We start from the raw sequence: 24,004 nt of genomic DNA, 5'->3' as shown, positions 1-24,004 counted from the left end.
TAAACATACTAAATTGTTCAAAATGTAAGTGCAGATATGCAAGTTTTTCACAAATTCAGAAATTGAATGTTATATGATCAAATGCAGGTGAAAAACTGAAGTAGTTGTAACACCTACTATGTCTATAGAGTCCTTGAAAATGGAGTTATAGCTCCAAAACACATTGGACAGTAGTTAGAGAATAAAAATATTGTGAGAAAGAAAGAATATTATTAATAGAATCTGTCCCTAATTTAAAAGTTAGTCATGGACAGCCTATGTCTTTGTGTTTATTAATAACTTATTAAAATTGTTGTTGTTCCAGATTTTCTTTTGGCTTGAAGCAAATAGCCTAAGTGAGAGAAACAATTTTTTGATAAAATATCCAACACATTGTATTGAAACTATCTGTCTTATGGCTAGTAGAGAGAGGTTTGCTATAATTGTTGTGCAAATGCATCATTTTAGCTGTTCTGTATTAGTGAAGAGGATAACTCTCATTTGAGTAAGTGATGATGATCCAAAAGAACCTTTTAATGAAAATATTGCTTGTAGTTCATTACTTTGTAACCAAATTCAAAAACCGTAATTCATAAAAGTTGATGCAGTGTTGGTTAAAAGATGTGTTACTGTTTTGTCAGATAGTAACAACTGGTCTTGAGACAGAGTCTTAAAAGGTTGTGTGTGTGTGTGTGTGTGTGTGTGTGTGTGTGTGTGTGTGTGTGTGTCTGTCTGTCTGTCTGTCTGTCTGTGTGTGTGTGAGAGAGAGAGAGAGAGAGAGAGAGAGAGAGAGAGAGAGAAAAGAAAATGGTCCTGTAGATGATTTTGTTTGTCCTAAGCTGTTTGTTTAAAGAGAGAGTTATATAGCCTTTTTTCATCACTGATCTGCCTTCTGCTTGGTTTTGGAATATGTACCATTTGAAATACCTCCATCATGCCAAAATGTAGTGTAGTCATAATGTCTGGAGAAAAAAAAAAATATATTGTATTTTCTTAATTAATGAAAATTTTGTTGCTCTATGTAAAGTAGTTTTCTTATCATGTAACTTTCATTGTGTGTTTGTGATTATTGCTTCTGTTTGATGTCTCAGTCTGTGTTGTTAGAGCTACAGTTCCATATAATTTACAGCAGAAAATAATGAACAGAAATTAGCAAACAGAATCACTCATCTATAACAGATTGATGTGTGGCATATACATATTACAGCATAGATACAGCTGATTGATGTGTGATGGGCAGAGCCTTACCTAGGTTTAGAGCTGCCATTTTTGCTGGTATAACACATAACCACACAGACATCCAAATGCACCCATCCACTGTTCTGATAGCGATGCAAGAGGGAGACAGTAATAATCACGTTGGAATTAAAATAAGATAAATGTTCAGTCCTATGTTAAACATATGTAAATGTTGCCATTATCACTATTTGGGCATTAGTGAAATGCTTTTTCGTTCATTCGGTAGTCTGATACAGTTACTAAGAAACACAAGCTTAAAAACTCAACAGTTTTCCACAATTTTTTGTGTGCTGTAAATGCCAGAATGATTTAATCAGTTCTCTGAAATGTATTATATAAGGGACACAAAATGTGTTAAATTTCAAAACTGCTTAATTTTGCAATTGTTAATACACACAGCTATATTGTGGATAAAATAAAATGTGGATTTTACAGGATGTTTTCTAGATAATGAAAGGCAAAGTATGTAGCAATAAGAACAGATCCCAGATACTTTTTTATTTTTTTATTTTTTAGTGACTGACAAGTACTGGAAATTTGATAAATGTGTCCCTGATCCTGTGCTGTGCAGATGAGTCTAATCAAAAGAAAAGAAACTGAAAGAGATGGGTAGCCTGCTTGTGTAAATATCATCACAATTGACAATCCCCATAACAGAGAGAGATTCTCCTAAAATAATATTAAAGACTTTGTACTTTTGATACTTCATGAGAATGTGTAAACGTAGTGCAATATAAGAAGGAAGGTGAAAATCATACTCTCTTCTTTTCTTCTTGCCCAGAACGATACCAGTAACACAAATTTTAATGAGCGTTTGATTGCGTATATATTTTCCTGCATGTATGTATGAGGGAATAAAGGACACTTATTATTTGCCTTATTGAACCAGTTTTTTGTGGTATATGGAGCTGTGTTCTCGTGCAAAATTTTACTGGTAGAGCAAGGGGGTTATCATTTAAATGAATAAAAGTGTAAGGTTATGGTTTTCTTCTGTAATTGCTAACCCACTTCAAGTCACTTTACAAAGGTTTTATGAGTGCTTTGTAGTACCAGTACTTTATAGACACAGACTATGCGACTACTGTAAAGAGTCTGTCCCTTTTTGTGGTATTCATGAAGTACCTTATAAACATGTTCACAATTATTGTATACTAAGTCATTTGGAATATTTTCTCTGTGGCAGTTGTGTTTTATCCTCCACGAATAGAATATATTTCAACAAAAAAACTTACCTAGCCAATTCTGTTTTCTGTGACTGGTCTTATTTCATATTAAGATTGCAGATTACAGTTACTTAAAAGAACAGAAATATTCTCTAACAATTTATTCCAGATTATTTTTAACAGCATAGATATTATATTGATAATTGATTACTTAATCTCTGGATGAAAAAATCAACTGTGTATCAATCTTTGGAAAACATTATTTCTTCCATCATGTTCCCGAGGTGCATGTAAGTTGTTTTATAGTGATTTGCTGTCACTTAAAATAGTATCAGTTCAGTAGAAGTGTCACTTGCTATTCCATTTTTTCTGGGTGTCTTGTTTGGTTTTTATTGGTCCCAAATTTAGTACAGTCTGTTGTTATGGACTGTGATATGCTTAAGTGAGTTTTTGCACATTGTTAAATTAAAAAATATTTTTGTTTTAATTTCATATTCCAATATCTTTTTTAGAAGGTATTCATCTCTTACTGTTGCACACTCAGAAATTTCAGTAGTGGGGATTAAGATTTTCAGTAGTTGATTCAGTGAGAAAATTTAGGTTCTTTGGTATACAGTTTCATGTATGTTTTTTGAATACTTAAATTTTAAGTCAACCCTTTTGAGGACTGAATGTATGTCTAAGATTAACACTTTATCTGCAATAGTATGTATGTGTGTGTGTGTGTGTGTGTGTGTGTGTGTGTGAGTGTACACACTTGATTTTTTGTAATTTTTTTTTTCTGCTGCCAGTCCACTAAATTAGCAGCAGTTTTGCCACCCAGCAAATTAGTTTGTTAGTTTGTTAACAGTTTACTTTCTTGGCAGAAATAAATTTTAGACACTGGGTCTGTAAAAACTGAAACATAAAGTAATGTTGTATCTCGTCTTCATTTTATAACAGGCATGTTTTATAGAATCCAATATTAAATGTTACTGGGACTACCACAATTTTATTGAAAATGATGTATTTAAGAGCTTTTGGCAGTATATCATGACTGGCAGTGAACAGTATATGACTACTGGAGTTGTATGTAGGAAAAACAGATCCTTCCTCATCTCAAAGGTGAAATGCTAAGGAGTGGGTGGAATAGGTGAAACAATGTTGATATTTTATTCAACTTTCAGAGTGACTAAATTTACACACTATTTGTGATTTATGAAGTTTTCCATTTATGACTGATAGAAGACATCTTTTCAGGTGTTTAGCTGGAGTGAACATATCTCCTCTTTTTCCAAAAAAATATTTCAACTAAACACCTTATTTTGTTAGTGGGATACTGGATGTTGAAGTCTTAGTTGTGCTCACATGTGCACATGTTGATGCAACATGTGTGGATCTATTTGTGTATTCTTGTGGATCTGCATGTGTACACTAGAATACACTGTGCAGTGCCTGGCAGTGAGTGCTTTATATCATCTTGTCCAATTACTGTCACATATGTAACATGGATAAATGACTCTGTGTATGCCTTAGAACTTGACATAATTTCTCTTATTCTCATGGTCCATATGTGAGATATGCACAGGAGACAGTGTAATTGTAATGCAGTTTTCCGTGAGAAACAGTTCTCTAAATTAGCCCAGCAGAGTTTTTTGAGCAAATTTTGCTTTCTTCCAAAGAGTTCCATTGAAGTCCCATGTTGATCTTTATTATACATGTGCTGTACTGACCTAGATCCGTAAGCACATTTGTTAAAATTCCTTCAATCTGCTATCAGGCTTAGATGGTAAGGACTCCATACTCTGGAGTAGTAGTTGAGAATAGGTTACACAAGTGTCTTGTATCTGGCCTTCTTTACAGATGCATCGTATTTTCTCAGAACCCTGCTAATGAGTATATTTGCTTCCCCTACCACTGATTTTATATTTTTTTATTTTATGTTGCTTCATAGTGTTGCCACAATATGTTTAAACTATGTTAGAGGCTCCAGAAGTCTAAAACTATTGTAGGATACTTTCAGGTTCATTGTCTTGTTTATAGATATTATTTTGAATTTATCCCACATTTCCACAGAGATTCCATTCAGTGCACCATGTGAAAATACCATATAAGTTGCCCTGTGTTATCTTGTAATCATCCTACACTTTCCTGTAGATAACAGCATAATTGCCGAACTACTTGAAAATACTGCTGACGTTGTCTGATAAAGCACTCATTCAATGAGAACATTCACAATCCTATTGTGCTTTCTTGCAGCACACATGATAATATCTTTATTTCAGCTGAACATTTGGTGTCCGCAACAATGTATTGTTTTATTGGTCTTTGAATATGCTCCATGCAGCCAGCCTCCCAAATAAATAAGAGTGAAATACCACTAGTGTATATAAGTAAACAAGTTGATATAATTACACATATTTTTACAATTTTCTTTGGTTTAAGAGTGTAAGTCATATAGCTGCCACCACTTTAGCAAGCAGAACCTCATGCTTGTGATATGAAAACAGACAAAACGGATAACATGCAGGTGTTATAAAAGATTCTTTGATTTACTTCAGATACTTCATACATGTACACACACTTGTGTTAGGAAAAACAAAGTTCCTTATTTAATATAAAGTCAGTGGTTGGTAATGAAATGAGCACATATATTGGTAACTGATATTTCTTACTCTCAACATAATGTAGCTACACTGATGTCAGATCCCACCAGTTTATACATCCAAAAATGTATGATTTATGTCTTCCACTTTCCTGCAGTCACAAAGCAGAGATAGTGTTGTTTTTGTGCGATTAGGTGCTGTGCAAAGTGGCAGTGGTTAAAGTCCAACCATGTTAGATGTGAATGTAGATGTTATGGTACCTGCAAAGTTTCCATCTACACTCCTGGAAATTGAAATAAGAACACCGTGAATTCATTGTCCCAGGAAGGGGAAACTTTATTGACACATTCCTGGGGTCAGATACATCACATGATCACACTGACAGAACCACAGGCACATAGACACAGGCAACAGAGCATGCACAATGTCGGCACTAGTACAGTGTATATCCACCTTTCGCAGCAATGCAGGCTGCTATTCTCCCATGGAGACGATCGTAGAGATGCTGGATGTAGTCCTGTGGAACGGCTTGCCATGCCATTTCCACCTGGCGCCTCAGTTGGACCAGCGTTCGTGCTGGACGTGCAGACCGCGTGAGACGACGCTTCATCCAGCCCCAAACATGCTCAATGGGGGACAGATCCGGAGATCTTGCTGGCCAGGGTAGTTGACTTACACCTTCTAGAGCACGTTGGGTGGCACGGGATACATGCGGACGTGCATTGTCCTGTTGGAACAGCAAGTTCCCTTGCCGGTCTAGGAATGGTAGAACGATGGGTTCGATGACGGTTTGGATGTACCGTGCACTATTCAGTGTCCCCTCGACGATCACCAGTGGTGTACGGCCAGTGTAGGAGATCGCTCCCCACACCATGATGCCGGGTGTTGGCCCTGTGTGCCTCGGTCGTATGCAGTCCTGATTGTGGCGCTCACCTGCATGGCACCAAACACGCATACGACCATCATTGGCACCAAGGCAGAAGCGATTCTCATCGCTGAAGACGACACGTCTCCATTCGTCCCTCCGTTCACGCCTGTCGCGACACCACTGGAGGCGGGCTGCACGATGTTGGGGCGTGAGCGGAAGACGGCCTAACGGTGTGCGGGACCGTAGCCCAGCTTCATGGAGACGGTTGCGAATGGTCCTCGCCGATACCCCAGGAGCAACAGTGTCCCTAATTTGCTGGGAAGTGGCGGTGCGGTCCCCTACGGCACTGCGTAGGATCCTACGGTCTTGGCGTGCATCCGTGCGTCGCTGCGGTCTGGTCCCAGGTCGACGGGCACGTGCACCTTCCGCCGACCACTGGCGACAACATCGATGTACTGTGGAGACCTCACGCCCCACGTGTTGAGCAATTCGGCGGTACGTCCACCCGGCCTCCCGCATGCCCACTATACGCCCTCGCTCAAAGTCCGTCAACTGCACATACGGTTCACGTCCACGCTGTCGCGGCATGCTACCAGTGTTAAAGACTGCGATGGAGCTCCGTATGCCACGGCAAACTGGCTGACACTGACGGCGGCGGTGCACAAAAGCTGCGCAGCTAGCGCCATTCGACGGCCAACACCGCGGTTCCTGGTGTGTCCGCTGTGCCGTGCGTGTGATCATTGCTTGTACAGCCCTCTCGCAGTGTCCGGAGCAAGTGTGGTGGGTCTGACACACCGGTGTCAATGTGTTCTTTTTTCCATTTCCAGGAGTGTACATGAAAGACTGTGATATGAAGGGCTACCATGGAGTAGTATTGGTGTGATCTAAGTGTAGTTTTTTCTTCTAGTTATCTGCACGACTTGCTGTTTTTTAACCACTCATTCCAAATCCTTTTTTCATATTTTGGTGAGAAAACCTCTGCGAGGAAATTGTCTATGATCTTAAGTATGTTAGTTCATTACATCCCCAGCAAGAGTGTCTGCAAATCATTTTCCAATATATTGTTGGGTATTTTAATCCAGCTTAAGGAGATACTGTGATCTTTCCTTTCCCTTTGGTTTAAGTATGCTATTGGCTCATGGGTCATCTGGTGGTTTTCACACTGTCAGTGGAAGTATTTATGGCGAGTGAGTGCATACTTTGCGTTTGACAAGATGACAGCATTTCCCTGTAACATAATATGACAGTATTAAATGACTTAAAAAAAAAAAAAAAAAAAAAAAAAAAAAAAAAAAAAAAAACACAGTAAGCTCAGCCACTATTTTTGTAATGTCTTTTGGCTGTTTGTGCTTAAATGCTACTTGTGCAAAGAATCCCAGAAAGTACTTCCTATTCCCTTCTCATTCTTAGAACTGTCTGTACAGAATATCTTTACCTGTGGGTATGTGGCTTGGAATTCACACTAGAGAACATTGAAATAGTTAATGCAACTGGCAGCTCAAATCTTGTGTGAGGTTTAAAGACAGTACAAAAGTAGCTTTGTTCAAACATGAGCAGCTGCAGCAGTCATGCAGATATGATTAATTGAATGTCCAGTGCTTTCTCTATATATCTTCTTGTGAGTGCAAAAAGATTAGTACACAATATTTAAATGTGTGAAAAATTACAGAAAATTTGTATATGTAGGCCAACAAGATGTCCTCTAAAAATGAGATCTGTTCGTTAACAATTTTATACTTTAATATTTGTGCCACAAGTGTAGTGGTTGTTTGTTTGTTTGCCACAAACAACACAAACATTGCATTTGTAGTAGTTGACTTCATGATGTCAGTACACACCCTAAGCACCTTTTATTGCACATTATTAAGTTTTTGTACTAAGATGTTTGTTGCCGATCCATCATCATAGTGTGAGTGTGACCATTCTAGGCTGTGATACACATTCATGCAGGTGTTATAGTCTGCACTTCTTGTTATGTTTGCCATTGCCTTTAACATGTTAACTGTTTCTCTCACACTGTGCTACTACTTGATTTGAGAGTGCTTTCCATTGTAGTTTGCATTCAATGTATAGGCAAAAATATTTTACCACTGCTCACAGCAGACTTGTTCTGCAGTGTATTTAGTCCATTTCCCTCCAGCTAGCATCCTGTGTCTGTCATTGCTGCATCCATTTTGAGCTGTCCTCCTTCCAGACTGTTGCTTGCTGTGTATATACTAACTAGTTAATTAGTTCATTATTTAGTTACTTGCTCTACAGATAAAATTCTCAACACACACACACACACACACACACACACACACACACACACACACATTCACTTTTAATTTAACTGTATATAGATCTCCAGTGGGTAATTTTGAACTATTTATGAGGAGTCTGGATTCCTTACTGTGCTATCTGTTAGACAACAGCAAGCACTTATTAGTGTGTGGTGACTTCAGTGTAGATTTTCTAAAGGATTCTGATAGGAAAAATGATCTGGAAACTTTATTTGGACCCTACAATTTTGCCTTAGTAATTAACTTTCAAACACAGGTGGAACTGTAATTTATAATTTCTTTGATAAATACCATAATACCTTACAGTATGGATACTTCTCAGTGGGAATCAGAATAATTAATGACCCCAGGACGAAAGTTTCTCAGAGTAGTTTACAGGAGATGACATAGGATGCAATTTATAATGAACCAAATGCTAACCTAAAATTTAATCTATTCCATGATTATTTCATATGATTATTTGAGAATAGCTTTCCACATAAGCTAGTCAGAAACGACACTAAACAGCCATGTAACAAACCATGACTAGAGGGATTAAAGTGTCCTGTGAAAGGAAAAGAGAATGTAGCTTTTGGCAAGAACACGTAGGCATCCTGGAGCAGTTGCACACTACGAAAAATATCCAGAATTACTAAAAAAGGTTATTAAAAATCAAAGAACATGCACATAACCTTGGAAATCAGTACTTCCAACAACAAACTTAAGGCAATATGGAATGTTGTGAAATGAGAGACAAGATAACCAGCCGCAGAACAGCTGAACAGCACTATTGAATTGAATGGAAAGGCTATAAATGATGAGTCACATGTAGCAAATGCATTTAATAATCATTTCTTAAATAGAGTAGAAAGCGTAGGGACAAACAGTTTAATAGCAAAGTCACAGCAGTGTAGTGCAAATTAACTTTCATAAAATTCAATCATATGAGTGTGTCGCCAACTTCTCTTTCTGAAATTAAGAAAATCATACATTCTCTCAAAAATAAAACCTCATTTGGTTTTGATGGTGTTTCCAATAGAGAAGTAAAAATTTGTTCCCTTGTAATGAGGTCAGTCTAATCTGAAATATGTAATGCATCACTAACTCAAGGCAATTTTCCAGAGAGCCTGAAATAGGCTGTTGTTAAACTCCTTTTTAAGAAAGATGATAAGGAGAGATGTCAATAATTACTGGACCTGTTTCACTGCTAACATCATTCTCCAAAATTTTTGAGAAGGTGATGTATTTGAGAATAGTGTCTCACCTTAGCAACATTAGCATCCTTAATAAATCGCAGTTTGGGTTTTGTAAGGGTTGCTCTACTGAGAATGTCATTTACACATTCACTCATCAGATTTTATAAGCTTTAAATAATAAAATAGTGTCGCTTAGTATTTTCTTCAACTAAGGCATTTGACTGTGTGAATCACAGTATTCTCCTAGATAAATTAACATTTTATGTATAAAAAACAAAGATGCTGTGACTTACCAAACGAGAAAGTGCTGGTAGATAGACACAATAAAAAACACACACACACAAATTTCAAGCTTTCGCAACGCAAGGTTGCTTCATCAGGAAAGAGGGAAGGAGAGGGAAAGACAAAAGGATGTGGGTTTTAAGGGAGAGGGTAAGGAGTAATTCCAATCCCGGGAGTGGAAAGACTTACCTTAGGGGAAAAAAAGGACAGTTATACACTCACACGCGCGCACACACACACACACACACACACACACACACACACACACATATCCATCCGCACATATACAAACACGGGCAGACCTATGTGGCCTTTACATATGTCTGCCTGTGTTTGTATATGTGCGGATGGATATGTGTGTGTGTGTGTGTGTGTGTGTGTGTGTGTGTGTGTGGGGGGGGGGGGGGGGGGGGCGCGAGTGTGTACTTGTCCTTTTTTCTCCCTAAGGTAAGTCTTTGTGCTCCCGGGATTGGAATGACTCCTTACCCTATCCCTTAAAACCCACGTCCTTTTGTCTTTCCCTCTCCTTCCCTCTTTCCTGATGAAGCGACCTTGTGTTGTGAAAGCTTGAAATTTGTGTGTGTGTTTTTTATTGTGTCTATCTACCAGCACTTTCTCGTTTGGTAAGTTACGGCATCTTTGTTTTTAATATATATTTTTCCCACGTGCAATGTTTCTTTCTATTATATTCTTAACATTTTATGTGATTGATGGTATAGCCAACCAGTGGATAATGACATATCTAACCAAAAGAATGCAGCAAGTCGTACCTAGTAATTCAAGCAATATGGTCCGGGGACATAATTCTGACTGGGGAGAAATCACATGTGGGGTTCCCAAGGTTCAATCTTGGGTCCACTACTGTTCCTCATATACATGAACGATCTTCCGTCTATTATACAAGCAAAATTAGTTCCTTTTACAGATGACCAATAGTACTGTAATCAATCTAAGCATACATACAGAAACAGAAGAAATGGTAAACAAAGTTCTTGAAAGTATCATTGACTGGTTTTCTGTGAATAGTCTTGCCCTTAATTTTAAAAAGACCCAACATATTCAGTTCTGCACTTCTAGAGTAACTACACCAATGATAAATAGGGTGGAAACTTCAAAATTCTTATGGGGCCCATATTGACGAGATTTTGAATTGGAGAGAAACACATTTTTGGTTCTCTGAAAAAAAATTAGTTCAGCCACATTTGTGCTTAGAATCATTGCAAACCTTGGAGAGAGACAAATCAGTAAGTTGGCAATTTTGCACATTTTCATTCAGTAAAGTCATATGGACTAATGTTCTAGGATAACTCTGCTTCAAGAAAGAAAGACTTCATTGTGCAAAAATGTGCAGTGAGAATAGTGTGGTGCTCACTCATGATCATTTTGTATACATCTGTTTAAGGAGTTGGGCATTCTGACTACTGCTTCACAGTATATTTATTTATTTCCTCATGAGGCTTGTTGTAAATAATCCACTACAGTTCAAAAGGAACAGTGAGGTACATAATTACAATACCAGAAGGAAATATGACATTCATTACTCCACATGAAGATTGTCTTTAGCACAAAAAGGGATGCAGAATACTGCAACAAAAATTTTTGATCATTTGCCCAGCGATACAAAATGTCTGACAGGCAGCAAAGTAAAATTTGATAACAAACTGAGAAAGATTCTCCTTACAACTGGCTCTATTCTGTATAAAAATTTCTATTATTGTAATGTGTAAAAGGTGGTGCGTAGAAATTACTATCTCACCTCTGTAAATTTCTTCTCCTTTTTGTAGGAAGAAAATAGAATGTTCATAATGTAACTGTATGTACAGATTAATTTGTGTTTAAGGACTCATTCCACATCATTATGGTCTATCATGCAAAATGATCTGTAGAATATGTTCCTTTTCTGACATAGGCTGTGTGTAAGTGTCTTTTACTTGTGCAAGATGTACCTGTGTGAACTCAGCATGTAATTCTAATTATTTTCTTTTTTTCTTTTGTGCAATGGTACTTTATGCCTAAGCGAAGAGCCATTCCAAAAAATTATTCGGAAGACATCACTGAATAAAAATATGTTAACTTTCAGACTTCAGTCTCCCCCCCTCCCCCCAAATTGGCAATCATTCTTAAGGAAAATTTTTTACCCTGCTTATTATTTTTTGTTGGTATACTAAGTTAATTGGCAGTGGGATGTTTTGGACAGTGCGTAAACTGTTTTGTTTTGTTTTACCAAGTTTAAAGCTAGTGCACAAATATATCATTTACTGTTTCCTTGGTTGATACTCCTTTCTTCGGTTTCATAACAATGCTTGTATCATCTGCAGAGAGGACTAATTCTGCCTCCTGATTCAATAAAAAGGTAGATCATTAACATAAAGCAAGAACAGTAATCAGCCAATGATCAAACTCTTTGGGACATCATTATAATTTCTCTCCACACAGATGATGTGTCTTCTCTCTTTGTGTTACTCAAACAGCGTATGGTAGCTTCCTGCATTCTGTTTCTTAAATAAGAACTAAACCGGGCATTTGCTGAACTATATATTCCACAAAAACTCAACTTCTCTAACAGAATATTATGAATGACACAACCAGATGCCCTTGATAAGTCCCAGAAGATCCCAGTTGGTGACATTTTATCATATAAAGATTAATTTAATATGTGCATAGTAAATGTATAAATAGCTGGCTCAGTAGACTGGCCCTTTTGAAATCCAAACTGTGACTGGCTAAGCATCTCATTAGTGCACAAATGATTGACAACCCTGGAGTGCATTACATTCTCAAACATCTTAGAAAATGATGTAAAGAATGACACTGGTTTGTAGTTATTGATATTTGTGGAGTCACCCTTTATGTAGAGAAGCCTAACAGTGGCATAATTCAGTATTCCTGGGAAAACACCCTGGGCTAATGATGCATTACATGAGTGACTATGAGTTGCGATAGGCACAATAAAAAGATTCACACAATTAAAGCTTTCGGCCATTAAGGCCTTTGTCAGCAATAGACACGCGCGCGCGCGCGCACACACACACACACACACACACACACACACACACACACACACACACACACACACACATAAAAGCAACTTGCACACACATCTGCAGTCTCAGAGAGCTGAGATCACACTGCGAACAGCAGCCCCAGTGTTTGATGGGAGTGGCAACTGGGTGGGGGTAAGGAGGAGGCTGGGGCGGGGAGGGGGAGGGGTAGTATGGTGGGAGTGGCGGACAGTCAAGTGTTGCAGTTTAGGTGGAGGGCAGGAGAGAAGGTGCGGAGGGGGGAGGGGGTAAGTAGCGGAAAGGAGAGAATTAAAAGAAATTAAAAGACTAGGTGTGGCGGTGAAATGACGGCTGTGTAGTGCGGGAATGGGGACAGGGAGGGGGCTGCATGGGTGAGGACAGTGACTGACGAAGGTTGAGGCCAGGAGGGTTACGTGAATGTAGGATGTATTGCAGGGAAAGTTCCCACCTGTGCAATTCAGAAAAGCTTGTGTTGGTGGGAAGGATCCATATGGCACATGCTGTGAAGCCATCATTAAGATGAGGGATACCATGTTTGGCAGTATGTTCAGCAACAGGGTGGTCCACTTGTTTCTTAACCACAGTTTGTCAGTGGCCATTCATGCGGACAGACAGCTTGTTGGTTGTCATGCCTACATAGAATGCAGCACAGAGGTTGCAGCTTAGCTTGTAAATCACTTGACTGGTTTCACAGGTAGCCCTACCTTTGATGGGATAGGTGATGTTAGTGACCGGACTGGAGTAGGTGGTGGTAGGAGGATGTATGGGACAGGTCTTGCATCTAGGTCTATTACAGGCGTGTGAGCCATGAGGTAAGGGATTGGGAGCAGGGGTTGTGTAAGGATAGGCGAGTATATTGTATAGGTTCGGTGGACGGTGGAATATCACGGTAGGAGGGGTGGGAAGGATAGTGGGCAGGACATTTTTCATTTCAGGGCGTGACAAGAGGTAATCGAAACCCTGGTGGAGAATGTAATTGAGTTTCTCCAATCCCGGATGGTACTGAGTTACGAGGGGAATGCTCCTCTGTGGCCGGACTGTGGGACATTGGGAGGTAGTGGGAGACTGGAAAGATAAGAAACAGGAGATATGTTTTAGTACAAGGATAGGATGATAATTACGGTCAGTGAAGGCTTCAGTGAGACCCTTGGTATATTTTGAGAGGGACTGCTCGTCACTGCAGATGGGACGACCACAGGTGGCTGGGCTGTACGAAAGGGACTTCTTGGTATGGAATGGGTGGCAGCTGTCAAAGTGGAGGTATTGCTGGTGGTTAGTAGGTTTGATATGGACGGAGGTACTGAAGTAGCCACCTCTGAGGTGAAGGTCAACACTGGGAAGGTGGCTTGTTGGCTTGAGTAGGACCAGGTGAAGCAAATGGGGGAGAAGTTGTTGAGGTTCTGGAGGAATGTGAATAAGTTGTCGTCACCTTCAATCCAGATAGCAAAGATGTCATCAGTGAATCTGAACCAGGTGAGGGGGTTTATGATTCTGGGTTTTTAGGAAGGATTCCTCTAGATGGCCCATGAATAGGTTAGCATAGGATGGTGCCATGCGGGTGCCCGTAGCCGTACCGCAGATTTGTTCGTAGGTAATGCCTTCAAAGGAGAAGTAATTGTGGGTGAGGATATAGTTGGTCATGGAGACTAGGAAGGAGGTTGTTGGTTTGGAATCCATAGGTCGTCTGGAAAGGTAGTGTACGACAGCAGTAAGGCCATGGGCATTAGGAATTTTAGTATATAGGGAGGTGGCACCGTGTGGTAAAGGGACAGGAACTGTGGAGAGTTGGTCAAGGAAATGGTTGGTATCTTTTATATAGGAGGATAGGTTCCGGGTAATAGGTTGAAGATGCTGGTCTACGAGAGCAGAGATTCTCTCAGTGGGGGCACAGTAACCGGCCACAATGGGGTGTCCTGTGTGGTTTGGTTTATGGACTTTAGGAAGCATGTAGAAGGTGGGAGTGCGGGGAGTGGTAGAGGTAAGTAGAGAAATGGACTCTGGGGAGTGGTTCTGGGATGGGCCTAAGGATTTGAGTAGTGAGTGGAAATCCTGCTGGATTACTGGAATGGGATCACTGTGGCACCTACAAACCATGCCACAGTGATCCCACTCCCCCTCCCCGCCCCAGCCTCCTCCTTACCCCCTCCCAGTTGCCATTCCAATCATACACTGGTGCTGATGTTTGCAGTGTGGTCTCAGCTCTCTTAGACTGCAGGTGTGTGTGTGTGTGTGTGTGTGTGTGTGTGTGTGTGTGTGTGTGTGTGTGTGTGTGTGTCTACTGCCGACAAAGGCCTTTATTGTGCCTATCACGACTCAGCATCTCCACTATATGGTGAGTAGCAACTTTCCTTCTCTGGTATTGTTACATTTCATCCTGGATTTTCCATTGTTTGATAAGTGACTATGAACATTTCATATTATAGGGCCGCAACGTTTTAATCTTATTGGAGATATTACTCACTCCATATGAACATTTACTTTTAAGAGTCATGATGATTCTTATTTCAGATAGGGATGTGAGGTAAGTTTTTAATTCACCAAATGTCTTCCGTATTGCCTCTTCAGTGTTTGTTTTATCTTCTGAAGTATTTCCACTGATTTTTGCCCCTATTTTTAAAAAATGATTGTTGAATGTATCTGCTGCATATGCAGTTTCTTTTCCAGTGACCCCATTCTGTCTAACAGCCATCTTCACAGTTCTGTTCATAATAAGAAAGTGTCAGTTGTTCTGACTATTTTGTACAGGTCCCTTTTTCATTGTGCAGAGACTCTCATACCTGTAGCGATCCAAGGCTTCTTTAATGATTTGCTCCTCCTAACACTTAATTATACACTCCTGGAAATGGAAAAAAGAACACATTGACACCGGTGTGTCAGACCCATCATACTTGCTCCGGACACTGCGAGAGGGCTGTACAAGCAATGATCACACGCACGGCACAGCGGACACACCAGGAACCGCGGTGTTGGCTGTCGAAAGGCGCTAGCTGCGCAGCATTTGTTCACCGCCGCCGTCAGTGTCAGCCAGTTTGCCGTGGCATATGGAGCTCCATCGCAGTCTTTAACACTGGTAGCATGCCGCGACAGCGTGGACGTGAACCGTATGTGCAGTTGACGGACTTTGAGCGAGGGCGTATAGTGGGCATGCGGGAGGCCGGGTGGACGTACCGCCGAATTGCTCAACACGTGGGGCGTGAGGTCTCCACAGTACATCGATGTTGTCGCCAGTGGTCGGCGGAAGGTGCACGTGCCCGTCGACCTGGGACCAGACCGCAGCGACGCACGGATGCACGCCAAGACCGTAGGATCCTACGCAGTGCCGTAGGGGACCGCACCGCCACTTCCCAGCAAATTAGGGACACTGTTGCTCCTGGGGTATCGGCGAGGACCATTCGCAACCGTCTCCATGAAGCTGGGCTACGGTCCCGCACACCGTTAGGCCGTCTTCCGCTCACGCCCCAACATCGTGCAGCCCGCCTCCAGTGGTGTCGCGACAGGCGTGAACGGAGGGACGAATGGAGACGTGTCGTCTTCAGCGATGAGAGTCGCTTCTGCCTTGGTGCCAATGATGGTCGTATGCGTGTTTGGTGCCATGCAGGTGAGCGCCACAATCAGGACTGCATACGACCGAGGCACACAGGGCCAACACCCGGCATCATGGTGTGGGGAGCGATCTCCTACACTGGCCGTACACCACTGGTGATCGTCGAGGGGACACTGAATAGTGCACGGTACATCCAAACCGTCATCGAACCCATCGTTCTACCATTCCTAGACCGGCAAGGGAACTTGCTGTTCCAACAGGACAATGCACGTCCGCATGTATCCCGTGCCACCCAACGTGCTCTAGAAGGTGTAAGTCAACTACCCTGGCCAGCAAGATCTCCGGATCTGTCCCCCATTGAGCATGTTTGGGACTGGATGAAGCGTCGTCTCACGCGGTCTGCACGTCCAGCACGAACGCTGGTCCAACTGAGGCGCCAGGTGGAAATGGCATGGCAAGCCGTTCCACAGGACTACATCCAGCATCTCTACGATCGTCTCCATGGGAGAATAGCAGCCTGCATTGCTGCGAAAGGTGGATATACACTGTACTAGTGCCGACATTGTGCATGCTCTGTTGCCTGTGTCTATGTGCCTGTGGTTCTGTCAGTGTGATCATGTGATGTATCTGACCCCAGGAATGTGTCAATAAAGTTTCCCCTTCCTGGGACAATGAATTCACGGTGTTCTTATTTCAATTTCCAGGAGTGTATTTTTAGGAAAAGCACTTTAAAAAGTGGATTCAGACTAATTAAGAAATATGTTGAATTTAGAGTTTAGCATGAGGCTCATTGTAAACTTCACCCCAGTCATCATTTTTAAAACTGTCTTTAAAATCGTTTATCATTAATCGGTGCCACTGTTTTCTTAGTATTTCCGAACTGTACATAGAGCTAAGTTATATAATGTGATTACCTGTGCATCATGATCTAACAATCAGCTTGTCATTGGATAGGCATGTGTCTCTCCTCCTGCTCGAAAGAACATATTATCTTTGTGGGTACTACTATTTTGAGTAACTTGATGAATACAAAATTATAAGTGGCTAAAAGCACCTGCAGATCACTTTTCCTGTCAGACTCCTACAGGAAATTTACATTAAAATCACCACAAATTAATAATCCCTTCCTTCTGTCTGAATAGCATAATAATACATCATTTTTTTAAATGAAAATTTTCCAGTTACCATATGTAACAATCATAAATATTATGTTTCTCAATAGTAATTCACAAGCACATGCTTCCATATCCTGAGCTATACACAATTTACTCATTTCTATATTTTTGCATGTATAGTCTTTTTTTTATGAATATACTAACTCCTCCTTTAATCATATTATACGAGGGTTGGAACTTAAATAGTGGCAACTATTTATTCACAACACATACAAAAGAGTTAAATGTTTGCACCGGTTATTGTCCTTCAAAGTAGTCACCAGCATTGTGTAGAACCCCATTGCCAGTGATGTGGAAGGTATAGTATACGTTAGCAGAGCCAGGGGCCAGGAGAGGCGTGATAATTCATCCTCATGCTCACAATACCAGCCTGGACGATGCGAGCTATGTGAACAGGGGCTCTGTTGCCTCGGAACACAGCATCAGCATTGGGGGACAAACATTGTACCATGGGATTTATCTGATCAATCAGAATGGACGCATAATCCTTGACAGTAATGCAATCTTGCAGAGTTACCGTGGGCCCATGGAATGCCATTGCGTGGCTGACCAAATTGTCATCGAACTCTCACCAAGTTTCACTCTTGGGTCGTAAACTGAGCCAGAAGTTGAAGAAAGTGTACAACATGACTCATCTGATCAGTGACTTTCTTTCATTGCTTTATATTTAGGTTTTATGGCTTCAGCACCATATGTCCCTGTTAGGGGCATTTGCATCACAACTACTACACAGAATGTGGGTTGACCGTGACTGACACTTACAGCATGATCAAGTACAACAGCACAACCTGCAGGCTTAGTTAGCATCTTCATTTATGTTCGAGCTTGCATTTCTTACTGTTTTTCCATATTTGTGTCCAACCCCTGTTTATCCTTTTCTTCCTATAATTACTAGTGGAAAAGCACCTATACATGATTTTGCATTAATCTGAAGGAGAACACTAAGCTCCATGTTCACTTGCTTTACAGCAGACGTAACCCTGAGCTGGTCATGGCACCACAGAACTTCCACAAAACCCATGTCAGTGTGCTCAATAACTGTTCCTGATTTTTCCAGGTCACCCCTAATACCATATTCTTTGTTTTTAGCCGGGCTGTTTCCAATTCCACCAAGTATCAACACCTGATCATCTTTGTTGAAACCCTTACACATTTGTCCTAAATTTGTTTTTACCTGGCTACGACTAGCAGTTGGTTTAATGAAACTTGTGGCCTGGCATTTTACATGTAATTTTTCCTCTGGCTACTGACCTACAACCTCCCATGATCTTCTTTTCCTGTTCAGTTTTTCACCCGATGTACCTTAAGTTTCTTAGCATTGTCCTGCTGCAAACTACATTTCGCTACACTTGTATGAGGCTTTCCTTCTCTAATTATAACAGCAAGTGATGTCTAATGCTAAACTAAATCTTGAATTTATTAACAAAATGTTCCTGTTTGCCCTTTCCTTGTCATATTTTCACAGAATCTCTTCTCTTTTGCCGCAGCTATTGTAATTGATATTTCATGTTTTCTAACCGTGCTTGACCGACACAAATCTTCACTGCCTGTTCCTTGATTTTCCGACCTTTCTGGCATAATCTACAATTCCATGAAAGAGCTGCACTCACCCCCGTTCTTTTCCCCACATCAGTCACTCCAGTGAAACTGTAACCTACAATTTTCAATAAAGCACTCCATAGCTGACTGATTTTATTGCTGGATACAATGAAACAAATTAAAAAGAAATTTATGTTCCCCTTTTTGTATGATACTTGCACATAAACATAAGCTTATAATCACAACTGTAGTCACAATTAAAAAAAACAGTTTATACACCATTTTACCTTATGTTGCACAGCACTGAACATTTACACTAATGTAATTACAGTTGTTCTCTTATTTTTCATCAGAGTCCTCTTCTGTGACCTTCTGTCAAGATCACGCAACACTCACTTTTGCCTGTGGTATTATTTAGTGGATAATGTTTTCCCGCCTTCCCTTTATGTGGTATAAATCTTCAATATGATGCCTCTCTAAACACAAAAAACTTCAATTCCCTTGGTCATGGACCCCCCCCCCCCCCTCAAAGAGCACCGACGATTTGCCAACATTTGAGTTCACTTAGCTACAACAACTAAGAGTTTGACAGAGCACTGAAAGACCTGAGTCAAAACAAGGCCCCCAGAGTAGACAACATTCCATTAGAACTACTGACAGCCTTGGGAGAGCCAATCCTGACAAAACTCTACCATCTGGTGAGCAAGATGTATGAGACAGGCAAAATACCCTCAGACTTCAAGAAGAATGTAATAATCCCAATCCCAAAGAAAGCAGGTGTTGACAGATGTGAAAATTACTGAACTATCAGTTTAATAAGCCACAGCTGCAAAATACTAACACGTATTCTTTACAGACGAATGGAAAAACTGGTAGAAGCCGATCTTGGGGAAGATCAGTTTGGATTCCGTAGAAATGTTGGAACACGTGAGGCAATACTGACCCTATGACTTATCTTAGAAGAAAGATTAAGGAGAGGCAAACTTATGTTTCTAGCATTTGTAGACTTAGAGAAAGCTTTTGGCAATGTTCATTGGAATACTCTCTTTCAAATTCTGAAGGTGGCAGGGGTAAAATATGGGGAGCGAAAGGCTATTTACAATTTGTACAGAAAGCAGATGGCAGTCATATGAGTCGAGGGGTATGAAAGGGAAGCAGTGGTTGGGAAGGGAGTGAGACAGGGTTGTATCTTTTCTCCGATGTTATTCAATCTGTATATTGAGCAAGCAATAAAGGAAACAAAAGAAAAGTTCGGAGTAGGTATTAAAAACCATGGAGAAGAAATAAAAACTTTGAGATTCGCCGATCACATTGTAATTCTGTCAGAGACAGCAAAGGACTTGGAAGAGCAGTTGAACGGAATGGGCAGTGTCTTGAAAGGAGGGTATAAGATGATCAACAAAAGCAAAACAAGGATAATGGAATGTAGTCGAATTAAGTTGGGTGATGCTGAGGGAATTAGATTAGGAAATGAGAGACTTAAAGTAGTAAAGGACTTTTGCTATTTGGGGAGCAAAATAACTGATTGATGGTCGAAGTAGAGAGGATATAAAATGTAGACTGGCAATGGCGAGGAAAGCATATCTGAAGAAGAGAAATTTGTTAACATCGAATGTAGATTTAAGTGTCAGGAAGTCATTTCTGAAAGTATTTGTATGGAGTGTAGCCATGTATGGAAGTGAAACATGGACATAAATAGTTTGGACAAGAAGAGAATAGATGCTTTTGAAATGTGGTGCTACAGAAGAATGCTGAAGATTAGATGGGTAGATCACATAACTAATGAGGAGGTATTGAATAGAATTGTGGAGAAGAGGAGTTTGTAGCAAAACTTGACTAGAAGAAGGGATCGTTTGGTAGGACATGTTGTGAGACACTGAGGGATCACCAATTTAGTATTGGAGGGCAGCGTGGAGGGTAAAAATCGTAGAGGGAGATCAAGAGATGAATACACTAAGCAGATTCAGAGGGATGTAGGCTGCAGTAGGTACTGGGAGATGAAGAAGCTTGCACAGGATAGGGTAGCATGGAGAGCTGCATCAAACTAGTCTTAGGACTGAAGACCACAACAACAACAACAACAACAATTACACTTATATTGATAACAACAAGAAATGTTTAAAACTAGCTTCCAGTTTTTTATTTAAGTAAATATTTATGATAGCTGAATTCCCACCGATTTCGCTGGTGCATTCAAGTAATCGGCTTATTGAAGTATGTCAATGTTGCATTAAAAAAATGACAGGCATATCTGCAATGCAGGTATTCAACGTAATTGTTGAGAGTAAGGACTCTTGCAAGATTATCCTACTCATCCTCCTGGCCCACATTACCATTACCAACTCCCATAAAAATTTCTCTGTACTTGAGAAGAGAACGAGGTTTCCAATAAGGATAAGAGAAATATTGCACTGATTCATCATAATGGCTAGTGCTCAGAGTTCAATTACATCATTAGCATTCTCAGTATCTGCATACATGGGACTGATGACCTCAGATGGTAAGTCCCATAGTGCTCAGAGCCATATGCATACACTGCTACTGAGAATTTATTGTGGCTTCAACAAAGGTGAACACAGTATTAATGGTGCTAGTGTATTGTTGGTTCTGATTGCTTTTCAGAAACCCATTTGTCCAGCTTGACAAAGTGGTCTTTATCTTCCTATCACCATTTTATCCTGTAGTTTATTGTATAATATTCACAGGTAAAAAATCTACTCAGCAAGCGGCAGCAGGAGGATACACAATGTGTGGAAATGCATGAACTTTCGCAATCAGTGGCTTTTTGTTCTGGCAGAAGGTTGAAGGGATAGTAAGACGGATGAAAGAAAAGGTCTTGATGAGAGAGAAATTCTACCATTTGCAAGACACAATTTGTTAATTTTGACTTATTCAAACATGTTTCAGCACTTTTGTCATATCTACAGTGGGTTTTTATTTTTCTTTTTGAAAATTATGATTGCATGTTTCCATTTTGTCGAGAATCCATGACTTTTTGGTTTAAAGTTATCTGCCTATACAAAGAAATGATAATTAGGCAGCAAGTGATTTGTTCATTTACATACACAGTTAAAGACATGTCGTACAATTGAAGCATTACACGTTATAAACTTAATGCATGCTTAAAAATGTATATACAGGGTGAAGTGAAATTTGCGCTCTCACAGTGCGACTCCTCACAGGCCAATGATAAAAAGTGTCTGTCACAAAATTTCGTCCGGCGAGTACATCCGGCAGAAAAAGGGCGTTAAAGAGTGGCAGTATGGCAACACTGTAACCACGTGTATGGTAACTATCTCTGTTGGCATATGTTAGTTGTGCTGTACAGTTGGTGCAGTGGACAGAGTTTTGTGTTAGCATGCAGGAGGTCAAGGGTTAGATCCTGCGTTGGGGCGCATTTTCTTTTTTATTTGCTAATTTCATTCTGACATTTCCTGCTGTAATGTACACCGTTTCTTAGGTCACATGTATTCTAAATTTACAACATTTTGTGCCGCTGAACATAACAAATACGTGGTTAGACAAATAAGAAATAGACAATTGAAACAAATAACCTGTCTTATGATAGGATAACTACAAAATCAATACCAGTTTCGAGCTGCTAAAGATGATAGCACAATACAGTAACACAACATCTACTTGTCATTTATACTACATGTAATATGAGTGTTCAGGTGTCATACATTAGCAACCAGTGACTATAATAATGTCTATATTAATGACAACATGACCTTCAGAACAGAATACATTGTCCTCAGAACAACAGGTGCTCAAAGTGACCCTGCACGTCCAAACACTGCGCAACCCGCAGTATCGTACAGCTCTGGTCCCTTTGTAGCAAAGCTGTGTCTACAGTAACAAGAGCAGCATGAATACGCCCTACCAATTCCTCCACATTCGTAGGTGGAGTAGAGTACATGTGCTTGTTCAGGTGTCTGTACAGGAAGAAACCCAGGGGATTTAGGTCACGTGAACATGGTGGTCATACAACTTGACCTCCACATCTGAGCCATTCCCCTTTAAATGTTCTGTCCAAATACTGTCTCACATTAATTCCAGAGTGTGGAGGTGCACCATCATGTTGGAACCATGTCCTCTGTTGAACATGTAGTGTAACATCCTCCAGTGCATCAGAGAGATAGTTTGAGACGAATGCATCATACTTTTGTGCAGTCAGCTAGTCAGGCAACATGTAGGGGCCCAAACACCTATCGCCCAATATTCCTGCCCAGATGTTGATACCAAATCGAACTTAATGTCCATGGTCACGGGGGACACGCAGTTTAACCTCACACCAGTGGTGGGCATTGTGCATATTGAAGACACCCTCACGAGTGAATGACGCTTCATCGCACCATATTACGGTGTTCACAAAGTCATCATTGGCTTCCTTTTGTTGTTGGAACCATTCACAGAATTGCATCCGCTGATGGCAATCTGCAGGATGCAGGTCTTGTGTGGAAGTATAATGATAGGGGTGCACCACATTAACGACTGTGAGTTGCAAGACACGCAGCTGCCTTGCTATGCTACGTGTACTTCCCTGAGGTTCTTGGTGTATGACCTCCAGAATAGCTTCCTCAGTAGCTGGAGTATGGCGAGTCCATGGATGTCTTCTGTCACATGATGGTGAAAGGAGAGAACCTGATACCCAAAGGCACAGCTCCAGATGACGAAACACATTTTTATCTGGATGGCGTCAACGAGGATATCCAGCAGCATATTCACGAGTGGGAACACCAGCCCGGTTATCAGATGCGTCAAGGACCAGAAGCATATCTACATATTCATGCCATGTATGTCACTGTACATGCCATATGTCTGCCACTTTAGAGATTTACAATGAGAAAATTCGATATGTGTACGCGTGTATGTTGCAATCTGTCATGGGCGCATTACTTCGCTTGCAACTATTCCCTGTCTGGTGGACAGCACATGCAGTATAAACACACCATCAGTCCTGCACATTGTTCCATCTTACGGCATTACTCCTCCGACAAATATTGTTCTGTATGATTTATTCCGACACCTCTAATTGTGAAATGTTCAGTTTCGAATTACACTGTTTCCCTGATGGTAATAGACATTATGTTTCCACAATCCCATTGATAGAATAATAACAATAATAATAATAATAATAATGTATTGAG

The 24,004-nt window shown here is 40.6% G+C and overlaps 1 protein-coding gene across 2 annotated transcripts in view; it reads left to right on the top strand.

The window, feature by feature from the left end:
* LOC124590946 overlaps positions 1-24,004 on the top strand; it is a 278,651-nt gene that overhangs the window by 18,993 nt on the left and 235,654 nt on the right. The window contains exon 2 of one of the 2 annotated variants that reach the window (XM_047131688.1): positions 305-484. The exons of the other annotated variant lie outside the window; for it this stretch is intronic. The gene's annotated coding sequence lies outside the window, so the exon portion shown is untranslated. The remainder of the gene's footprint in view (positions 1-304; positions 485-24,004) is intronic. 2 annotated transcript variants of the gene reach the window in all.

The sequence above is a fragment of the Schistocerca americana genome, chromosome 2 (genome assembly GCF_021461395.2).
Source record: "Schistocerca americana isolate TAMUIC-IGC-003095 chromosome 2, iqSchAmer2.1, whole genome shotgun sequence".
NCBI classification, from domain to species: Eukaryota; Metazoa; Arthropoda; class Insecta; order Orthoptera; family Acrididae; genus Schistocerca; species Schistocerca americana.
Note: the sequence above shows the minus strand (reverse complement) of the source record. Positions and strands in the feature narration are given on the sequence as shown.